General features: G+C 42.8%; 1 long non-coding RNA gene across 1 annotated transcript; it reads right to left on the reverse strand.

Moving 5' to 3' along the window:
• Window positions 1–7,987: 7,987 nt before the first annotated feature.
• On the reverse strand, window positions 7,988–8,353 carry LOC110677886. Its single transcript, XR_002501258.1, has 2 exons — window positions 8,220–8,353; window positions 7,988–8,160 (listed from the first exon to the last, which is right to left on the reverse strand). It is a non-coding gene; the product is annotated as an uncharacterized LOC110677886 (long non-coding RNA).
• Between the last annotated feature and the right edge of the window lie 1,603 nt (window positions 8,354–9,956).

Consider the following 9,956-nt stretch of genomic DNA (forward strand, 5'->3'; position numbering starts at 1 on the left):
ATCGGCTATATTGTGCTTCGTAGCCACCCAGCTCCATTGCTTTGGATTGGTGATGCTCAAAATTTCCCCGATGCGATATGCGACAAACTGTTTGTACTTCCTATGGTCGGAGCGGATCCATGAAAGTACTGTAGCTGAATCGATATGGTAGAACACTCTTTGCACCTGTACAGAGTGGTTCGACTTCACAAAGGCGGCTAATCTGGCTCCAAGTACCGCAGCAAGGAGTTCCATTCTCGGTATGGACATGTATTGCAACGGAGCTACCTTCGATTTTGCTGAAACCAGTGCCACTCTCGGTTCTCCTTTTACCAATACACGAAAATAAGCGACACATCCATAAGCTTCTTCGCTTGCATCTGCAAACACGTGTAATTCGAGGTCCTGGTAGTCTGATGCCTTCACGTCGGCGAAGTAACATCGCGGAATTTCCATAGCTTGAAGACTTGGCAGTAGTGCAATCCAACGGTACCACTTCTTCGCGGAGTGCTCATCAATTATCTCGTCCCACGAACAACCATTTCTCCAAAGATCTTGAACGATGATTTTTCCGAGCACGGTGAAAGGCGCCCACAGGCCGAGCGGGTCAAAAAAACTCATGACAACGCTCAACAATACTCGTTTGGTGGGCAGCTTACTTTCGGTCAAATATACTTGAAGATCGTTGCGCAGAGCCGTAGTACACACAAAGACATCCTTTACTGTATTCCAAGACATACCAAGAATTCTTTCCATACTAGTGTTGCTAGACTTGTCGCTAGCGAAATGAACGATGTGGTTCTCCGGTTTTCTACCGAAGTGTTGTTGGAATTCTTCACTGTTGGACACCCAATTTCGGATGTGAAAACCGGCATTGGAGTGGATGTATGTAACCTCCTCTGCTCGTCTGATAGCCTCGCTCACAGTGAACGTGGAATCTAAATAATCGTCCACGTAATGTTTATTAATTATTGCATCCACAGCGTCCGGATATTCCTCCGCGTAGTCCTGAGCGTTTCGATTTTTAATAAACTGTGCGGAGCAGGGTGAACTGGTTGCGCCAAAGGTGGCGACGTCCATGACGTAGGTTATGGGAGGACCTGATGCGTTCGGACGATATAGAAACCTTTGTGCTGACTTGTCGCTTGACCGTATTCGCAGCTGGTGATACATTTCCGCTATATCGCCACCGAAAGCGACGGGACGTTCTCGGAACGGACACAGCACAGACGGCAAACTGGATAGAAGGTCGGGCCCCTTGAGCAATTCGGAGTTGAGCGACTTTCCCTGAACGGACGCGGCTGCGTCCCATACAAGCCGGACTTTGCCCGGCTTTTTTGGGTTGAGTACCACATTTAAAGGGAGATACCAGACCTTTCCCGGTTCAGCTTCAATCAGCTCAGTGTTCGTAGCGATGTGAGCGTAGCCTTTGTATTGGTATTCTTCAATTTGCCTCTCGACATTCTGTTTCAGCTCCGAATTTTTCTCCAATCTCCGCTCCAGGCTCTTCATGCGTTTTAGCGCCATGGGGAAGCTATCTGGTAGCTGTGGGTCATCGCTTCGCCACAGAAGCCCCGTTTCGAAGCGCTTGCCGACCCGCATAGTGGTTTGTTCCAGTAGCTCCTTTGCTCTGCGATCTTCGGCTGATTCAGGCAGCACTTTGACGTCTAAACCGGTTTCCTCCAATGTAAAGTGCCTTCGAAGTAGTTCTTGCAAATCTAGTTCAGTTATGTCACCGACTGTATGATGACCAGCAAACCCTGTTGCCATGTTTTCGCCGCCTTGTGGGCCGTATATGGTCCAGCCAAGTTTGGTACGAACTGCTATTGGCTCACCAGGATTTCCAATCCGTGACTCCAGCGGTGCATACACATGCAAATGTTTCAAACCGATAAGCACTTTTGGAGATCCACTTAAACAGTCCGCTACTGGTAGTCCACAAAGATGCTTGAATCGAGCTGCCACCTCAGCAAAACGAATCCTTTGGTCAGGGAGTTGAAGCTCTTTAACCGTGTGGACATTTCGAAGCAGATATTTCTCCTTTGACCCGGTGGCCGAAATTGATACGTCAACGCTCCTTGAGTCCCGTTCCAGTCTACTCATTCCCGCGGTCCATTTGACAAGAATGGGTTCCCAGGCTCCTTTCAGTTTCAGTTGGTCTGCAATGGCGCTTTCCATCAGCGAATAAGAAGACCCTTCATCCAAAAAGGCGACAACGTCAAGGGTACGCCCTTCATGGTGCAACTTAATTGGAACCATCCTAAAAATGATTGGATGATGTTCCGAGTTGTGCACATGACAGTTTGTCGACAAAGCCATAGGAGGGTTTGGTGGATGAAGGAGGGGATGGTGCCGCTCTTTGCAATCTCCTACATTGCAGTGACCTTTGAATCGGCAACGTATTTGCCCGTGCTCGTTGAGGCACAATTGACACATTTTCCACTTTTCAGTTATCTTTAGCCTATCGCTATACGTCAGCCTCTGGAAATCTTCACAGGAACGCGTTCGATGCTCGAGGCTGTTGCATCCACGGCACGGTTTACGTATCGCTTGCTGGAGTTCGATATTATGTTGATTTGCAGAGCGTTGTGATGGAGGTTGGACGCCGATGTGAGCATTGAGAAATCCTTCGTGATCCTTAGCTTTCGATTTCTTTTCTTTCTTGTCCCGGTTAGGACGACCATCCACGTGGAAATCCGTGTAGAGCGTTGCTTCGGTAGCTTCCGAAACGATTATCGAGAGGAAATCCGAAAAAGTTCTCAAATCCACAACGTGTTGTTGACGTTTATATCTAACCCACTCCATCTTCGTACTGGGCGGTAGCTTTTCCACCAGTTCCGTGATGAGCATGGGGTTGACAAGATGATCTATTAGTCCCGATGCTACTAGGTGGTCGCACAATTGCTGAACGACCATGCCATAGTGGATGAATGTACCCAAACGATCGATCCGAGGTGGATCCGCTTTCCTTGCTTTCAGCATAAGTGAATGGAGCAGTTGCTCCGGGCGGCCATAGAGAAGCCGAAGCGTATCAATGACTCGTGGGACCGATTCTGGCAACAGTAGTCTGCTCCTTACGGCTTCCAGAGCTGGCCCTCGGATACTCTCTTGTAGTCTACCGAGATTTTCAAGATCGGTCCAGTTGCATGCAGCATTGCCATTATTAAAGCTGCTTATGAAGAGCGGCCACTCTTCTGGCCGACCGGTGAAAACTGGTAGCTTTGCAAACGGACCTTTTCTTGCCGCTATCTGAGCTTTGGTCAGTTCAGGTTCTCCTTGATGCTGATTTGGAATCCCCTGTTGATTCGCACATGGGTTGAACGTCGCGGGCACCTCAATATTCGCCGTTGAGATGGGTGCCTGATATATGGCCGAGTTTCGAGGAATATTTGCAGACAATTCTGGATGCGGTGGATGCGATAAGACAGGCTTGTCTATCTTAACGGTTGGTACTTGCGGATTCTTGAGCGGTGTCGATTCCTCCAGAACATTTTCGATTGCTGATTGGCGGTTGATGATAGTATCCCGTTGCAGTGGAGCGTTTTTGGGTGTAGAAGATTTCGGAAAAGTTCCACGGATATCATCGGCCGATTTGCCCTGCTGTTCCGGAAATTTGAACTTCTCCTTCCACGCCTTTTCTAAATCCGTTTCCAACTGTACGTGATTCGACACATAGGTACCTCCTACAGCGCCCTCTTCCTGGACGAATGGGTCCATCACACCCTCGAACTCCTTGTACATCTCGTTACGCATCTTGTGAAATTCTGCTTCCGCCTCTTTCTTCCTTTGAAGCATTTCCCTCTCTAGGCGAATTTTTAGAACCATCTTCTCTTTCTCCCTCTGGAGCTGGCGCTCGAACTTGGCTCTCATTTGACGCAGCTCTATTTGGTGCTGCATTTCGGCTTCTTCCTGGTCTGAATCCTGATCTTGCTCGTTGATTGTCGATCTTTTATCGACCCTCGGATCAAGGGAATCGGCCGGCTCCTTGCCGGACGCGTCTGAGACATCGACGACTGTGGCTTCACGGTGTTGAGATTTGTCCGCAGTACCTGTATTTAAACACTCCTTGCACGTCCACGGGAGGTTTTCAATGCCAGCAGTCACATCCGCGCACATAAAGTGGAACCAACTCTGACACTTCTCACAGCTGACCATATTGCTATCCGCATGATTCGGTCTTTCGCAAAGCGCGCAATCATACCCGGTGCTTTCGGGGTTATGTTCCTTTTCCTTAGATGATGCCATCGCATTTATTTTTGAGAATTGTTCACACCGAAATTTAGAAATCCTTTTGCAGCAGACGAGTTTGTCGTACAGCTCAAAACTGCAAATATGTTTTATTAGAATAATTTCAAGTTTTAATTACATGGTGTCTTACATAAATGGTTTTCAATTACTTCAATTCGGGTGAACAATTTCATACGAATTCTTAATGTATTCCGGCCTGTAATTATAAGAATAATTTTCTAGCACTGTAACCCTCGCATTTAATGTTCAGAATACGTTTACTCACGTGTGCTACACAATATTAATCAAATTCAACAATTTAACCGAAATATAATTAGGATGAACGAATTCAACTTGGATTGACTCAAATGTGATTTTGTCTAACGAAACGTAATTCTTCTTTTTTCCGCATTTATAATCTTCGCTAAACTACGCTGACAGTGACAGCGTTCGCCAAAGTATCCATGACATTTGTACGTCAGACAGCAGTACTTGTCGATCTGTTGGGTTCGTCCACTAGGGTGGTACCAAGCGGTAGTGTTAACATTATGCATTGAATGTTTCACGTTTATCGAACGTGACATCAATTGTATATTTACATTTATTTCTTAGATTTCATTCCATTAAACTAAGCTTACTGGTTTAAGCCATGTAAAATATACTAAAGACACTGTGGTAAGTTAAGCCAGTTGTAAATATTTCTAATTGTAACAAAGGTAACAATTGTATACTAGTTGAGAACAGTTTGGCCAACTTTTTGAGCGTTTTTGTAGGTTTTTTAAGTGCTTTTGCATGTTAATGTGGATTATAGTGAATTTATGTTGATATGGATTATAGTGAATTTATAAGTAAAAAACTTCAAATCAAGATTTCTCGAGATTCCTCCTAGGGATTTTTTTAAAAATTGGCCCAAAGGTGCAGAATGACCTCAGGAATCGAGCTCTGTGCTCAGATTTGGTGGACAATTTTTTTACATAATAACGGTCTGTCGGGGCACCGTGCAAATGTCTTCGATGGAGTTCATTGATTAACGTAGTGAAAATGTACTGAAAAATGAAATAAAAATCCATTTTAGTGACTTCAACACGGAAATTGGTTCTGATAATATGACAATTAGCACGGCTAGAAATTCTTTGGGACATTGTGATCTTGAGATGAGTCTTTTTCTCCTAGCCCAGTGCACAGACTCACTGGGTGAGCATCGTACAAAGCAAAACGAGTGGGTCACTGATATAACCTGAAAGATCCTGGATCGTAGAAACGCAAAAGTCGGTTTACAGCGGGCAAGTGTAAATGCTATCTCATACTAGTTTCGTTAAGAGTATTGGATTTAAGAAAAGAAAGTGAAACACTTGTGCATGCACTGAATAAGGGAGCATGAGAGGTCTCCCTCGAAGAGGATTAAACTTCTTATCGGAGTATGGGATGAACCCGTCCAGGGGTTGAATTCTTTGAAAATTGAGAACATCTCTCTATTATCGCTCTCTGTAGCAATTATGATTTACTACACATCATGTGAGTCCGTTTATCGCCTACTGCTCAATGTATCAATTGTCACCGCAGCAACAAAGACATTGTCATCTACTATTTTTGTTGCAACAATTTTATTCCGCAACAACAGTTCATTATCACTTGGAGATGAAATATCTCGGAATCCAAAGATGGCCGGCTCAATGGCCGACTTCTCCCCCTACTCACGTTTTCAAAGGCACAAAACTGGAGAAATAGTTGGCAAACGTTCCAGATCTTCTTATTTTAAGCTCTCTGCTAGTGCACAAAGCCAAAATAAAAAATGCACTGTTGTGGGACGCTTTCTTTGAAGTGTCAAGTGCCTTTGATGTTTCAGTGCAATCTTAGAAGTTGATTCCAAACTGTTTCACCTGAACAGAATATGGCAATTATCTATCACCACGTACGCTGCGATTTTCTGGGCTTCGCATTGCAATTTGCGAGATCTTTCTTCGTGTTGGTAAATATTGACACATTATCGAACAGCATCCATACAACAAATTTGGTTTTATGTTTAAAATGCCTGATTAATCTCGAGTTGAAAAGGTTGCTCTGTAATTGTCATGACAATTTTGCTTTTGATTGTATCCCAATTCGTAAAAGTTGAAACAAACGGTTGTGAGCGAGCTTGCTATGTTGTTTGTTTTTCATCGCTTTTGATGTCAATTTAATTCACTGCTACTGCTACAGCTCTGATTATATCGAGGGCATGACAGTGCATGACAAAACCGGTCTAAACAGGCTCTATACCTAGATTGTTCATGATGCCAGTAGAGTAAAACACCTACCCCCAATGTTGGATAAGCGAGAAAATGGAGTTTGTCATCGCTATCTCTCTCTCTTTGAGGCTCTCCTTTGCTGCTGTCATTTATCAAGCAAATAATCTTGTAATAACTTGGCTATAATATTGCAAAACTTTGCCGATCATGAACCGATACTTATGGGATGTTTTTCTTTGTTTGCTTTCATCGTGTTTAGAAATCAATTGAGAACGAATTCCGTAGCTCATGAACCCACGAATGCCAAAGACGTGACAGAACAGTTACTCATCGAGTGATTAGCTGTAATATTGATTTGAACTTTTTCAATAGCTTCTTCGAGTTATGGTGTCCAACCAGCTATCGAAATTTTAGTATGATCCGCTGTGCAAATGATTTGTTTCAACTCCGAGGCCTCCGAACAATATTACCAAAAGCATGAATAGTAATATTCATGCTATTCCTGGCCACGCCCATCTTTACCGTTACCTAGGACAGGGACGAACTTATTAAAGAAAAAGAAATAAAGGACGCTGGCCCGAAAAATAAGTGCCAATTCCATGCGGCCGACCGAAATGCGTCAATCGAATGAATCGAACAAAACGATCCGAATAAGCGATAAAAAGAATGTCGAATCGTAATGCCAGCTACGCAAATAGTCCATTTTTGAACAGCTGATCGCTTATTTTATGAACGAAATTTTGACAGTAGGCGGTGTCGTAACGTGTGAAAGTAACAGCAATATCATCAGTGTTGTCGTTTCGTAAAATGGATTATACCGACGGATACTAGAGCATACCCGAAAACTGATAAAATATACCGCACTCCGGGACAGTACCAAACGATTAAAACTCTCCGCAATTCAAATTCAAACGCAATTCAGGAACAAGCTCACCAGATGAATCTGCAAGCTCCTGGAAAGTACGCCATGTGGAAACTTGTACGCCGGCCAAAACTTGACACACAAGAAGTCCTCTCGTATTTCGCCACAAAAATAGGAACTACACAATCTGTCTTTTAGGCTTAGAAAATAAAAGACACTTGCATTTTTCTCTTCTTTTAACTTCAATGATTTAACGTCAACAACAAACACCCAAATTTTACAAGAAAAAAAAAAACTATCCGGGTGGCGTAGTACCAACCGAACCAGTAGCGGAATCAAAAGAAATTCTATCGAGGACGCGAAAAAATGTGACGAGAAATTCAAAACAAGTCCGTTCGCGGCAAGGCTTACTGCGCTTTTCCAGCATATTGAAAACACGACTAAAGAAGTCCGGCAAGGCTTCTGGGACTACACGCAGAGATCCTGAGGCTGGCCGCATAGTGTTCATGCAAACCGCTGCATCCGGCGACCCAGTGAACCACGTATGAATAAATGTTAACACAAATTGTATGTAATTCTCCACTACGATTCATTACCGACAAAATTTGTTGATAACAAACCATGCCGTAAATTTTATAGCTACTGGATTCGGCACTGCAGTCTTGGGAGGAATCAAAACGATGTTTTTAGATTTTTCCCGACGTTTCGACTCAGAATCGAGTCTTCTTCTGGGGATACTGTAATTAGGGGAATGTTATTTGTTTTGTTACATGTTATGTTCGTTCACTTACATTCTACTTAATCGTTCTTCGTGTATGTTAACATATAACTGTTGGTGTCAAGGTTTTGGAATTTGTACATGGGCTGTGAACAGACGTAAATTTAAGTTTTATAATTTAGTATGTTACTACGATAAAACCTACATATAGTATTAAGTGAAACGTAGCAACTTTTCTTTGAATTTCACTTAATATAGCCACTTTAACTGCACTACACATCTGAAGGCGGTAACGGTTGGTTCGAAGATGGTGGTTGACTTGAAATTTGACGATCTTGAAATGTTTCATATGGTTTGTAGGATGGCTGCGTATGTTGAATTAAGGCTACTAATATCTGTGCGATGGTTTACTGTATGTGGTGTATTAGTGATATGACACATTTCCAAAAAGGTAAGTGTATTTATGTGGTTGCTACTGTCTAATACTGTTACGCGATCCATATCGAAACGGTGGTCGTGGTCAATACAATGTTCGATAAGTGCTGTTTTCTCTTTTAGTGATAGCATGTCTGCATCTGTTTTGCTGTACCCTAACTCTGTTAATCTATTAAGTTTGTTGGTGTGTGTTTTGTGTCCGTATAATCTTGTTTTTAATCTGTTTCTTGTCATACCTATGTAGCACTGTTGGCAGTTGCTACAAGGTATTTTGTATATTATTTTACTACGATCTAGCTTATTGATAGGGTCTTTTACAAATGTGTGGAAGCGTTGGATTGTTTTGGTTTGTCTGCATGTTTTCATGATGTTGTTGTAGTCTCTGTTTAGAACCCGAATGATTCGTTCCGACAGTCCAGCGATATATGGAATGGATCGATAGATGCGGTTTGATTTCTGGTTTGTTGTTGAAATAACGATTGATGGATTTCGGGATGGAGAGTCGGTTGCTGGTTGACTGATGATTTCAGGCGTTGAGGGATTGTTGTTGACTTCGATAATTGGTTGTAGTGATGACACAGTGTTGGACCTTATTGTCGTGGACGAACATCCTCTGTTCGAGAGAGTCGATTGATTGACTGTAATTGCTGGTGGTGATTGGATGGGAAACTCTGTGATCGAGGCGGGTTGTTGCTGTCGTTGATGGTGGTTTGTTTGGTTGTTGTACAAGTGGAAGATTCTGTTGATTAGTGTTCTTGGGTATCCATTTTTGATGAGATGCTTCTGTACGATTGCCTTCTTCGCTGTGGTGTTTAGGTTGGTGGACAGAGAACAGACACGGTGTATGAAGTTTCTTGCTACGTTTACCTTGTATTTCGGTAAGTGAAAGGAATGCCAGTTTAGTATCCTTCCTGAAGCGATGGGTTTGATGAACCATTCAGTATGTAGGGATTGATCCTCCGTTCTGATGACAGTCATATCCAAGTAGGGTAATTTTCCTTCTATTTCGGTTTCGATTGTAAATTGTAACCTCTCTTCGTGGCGGTTGAACTCTTGTACAACTAGTTCCAAAACAATCCAACGCTTCCACACATTTGTAAAAGACCCTATCAATAAGCTAGATCGTAGTAAAATAATATACAAAATACCTTGTAGCAACTGCCAACAGTGCTACATAGGTATGACAAGAAACATATTAAAAACAAGATTATACGGACACAAAACACACACCAACAAACTTAATAGATTAACAGAGTTAGGGTACAGCAAAACAGATGCAGACATGCTATCACTAAAAGAGAAAACAGCACTTATCGAACATTGTATTGACCACGACCACCGTTTCGATATGGATCGCGTAACAGTATTAGACAGTAGCAACCACATAAATACACTTACCTTTTTGGAAATGTGTCATATCACTAATACACCACATACAGTAAACCATCGCACAGATATTAGTAGCCTTAATTCAACATACGCAGCCATCCTACAAACCATATATGAA

The sequence above is a fragment of the Aedes aegypti genome, chromosome 3 (genome assembly GCF_002204515.2).
Source record: "Aedes aegypti strain LVP_AGWG chromosome 3, AaegL5.0 Primary Assembly, whole genome shotgun sequence".
NCBI lineage: Eukaryota > Metazoa > Arthropoda > Insecta > Diptera > Culicidae > Aedes > Aedes aegypti.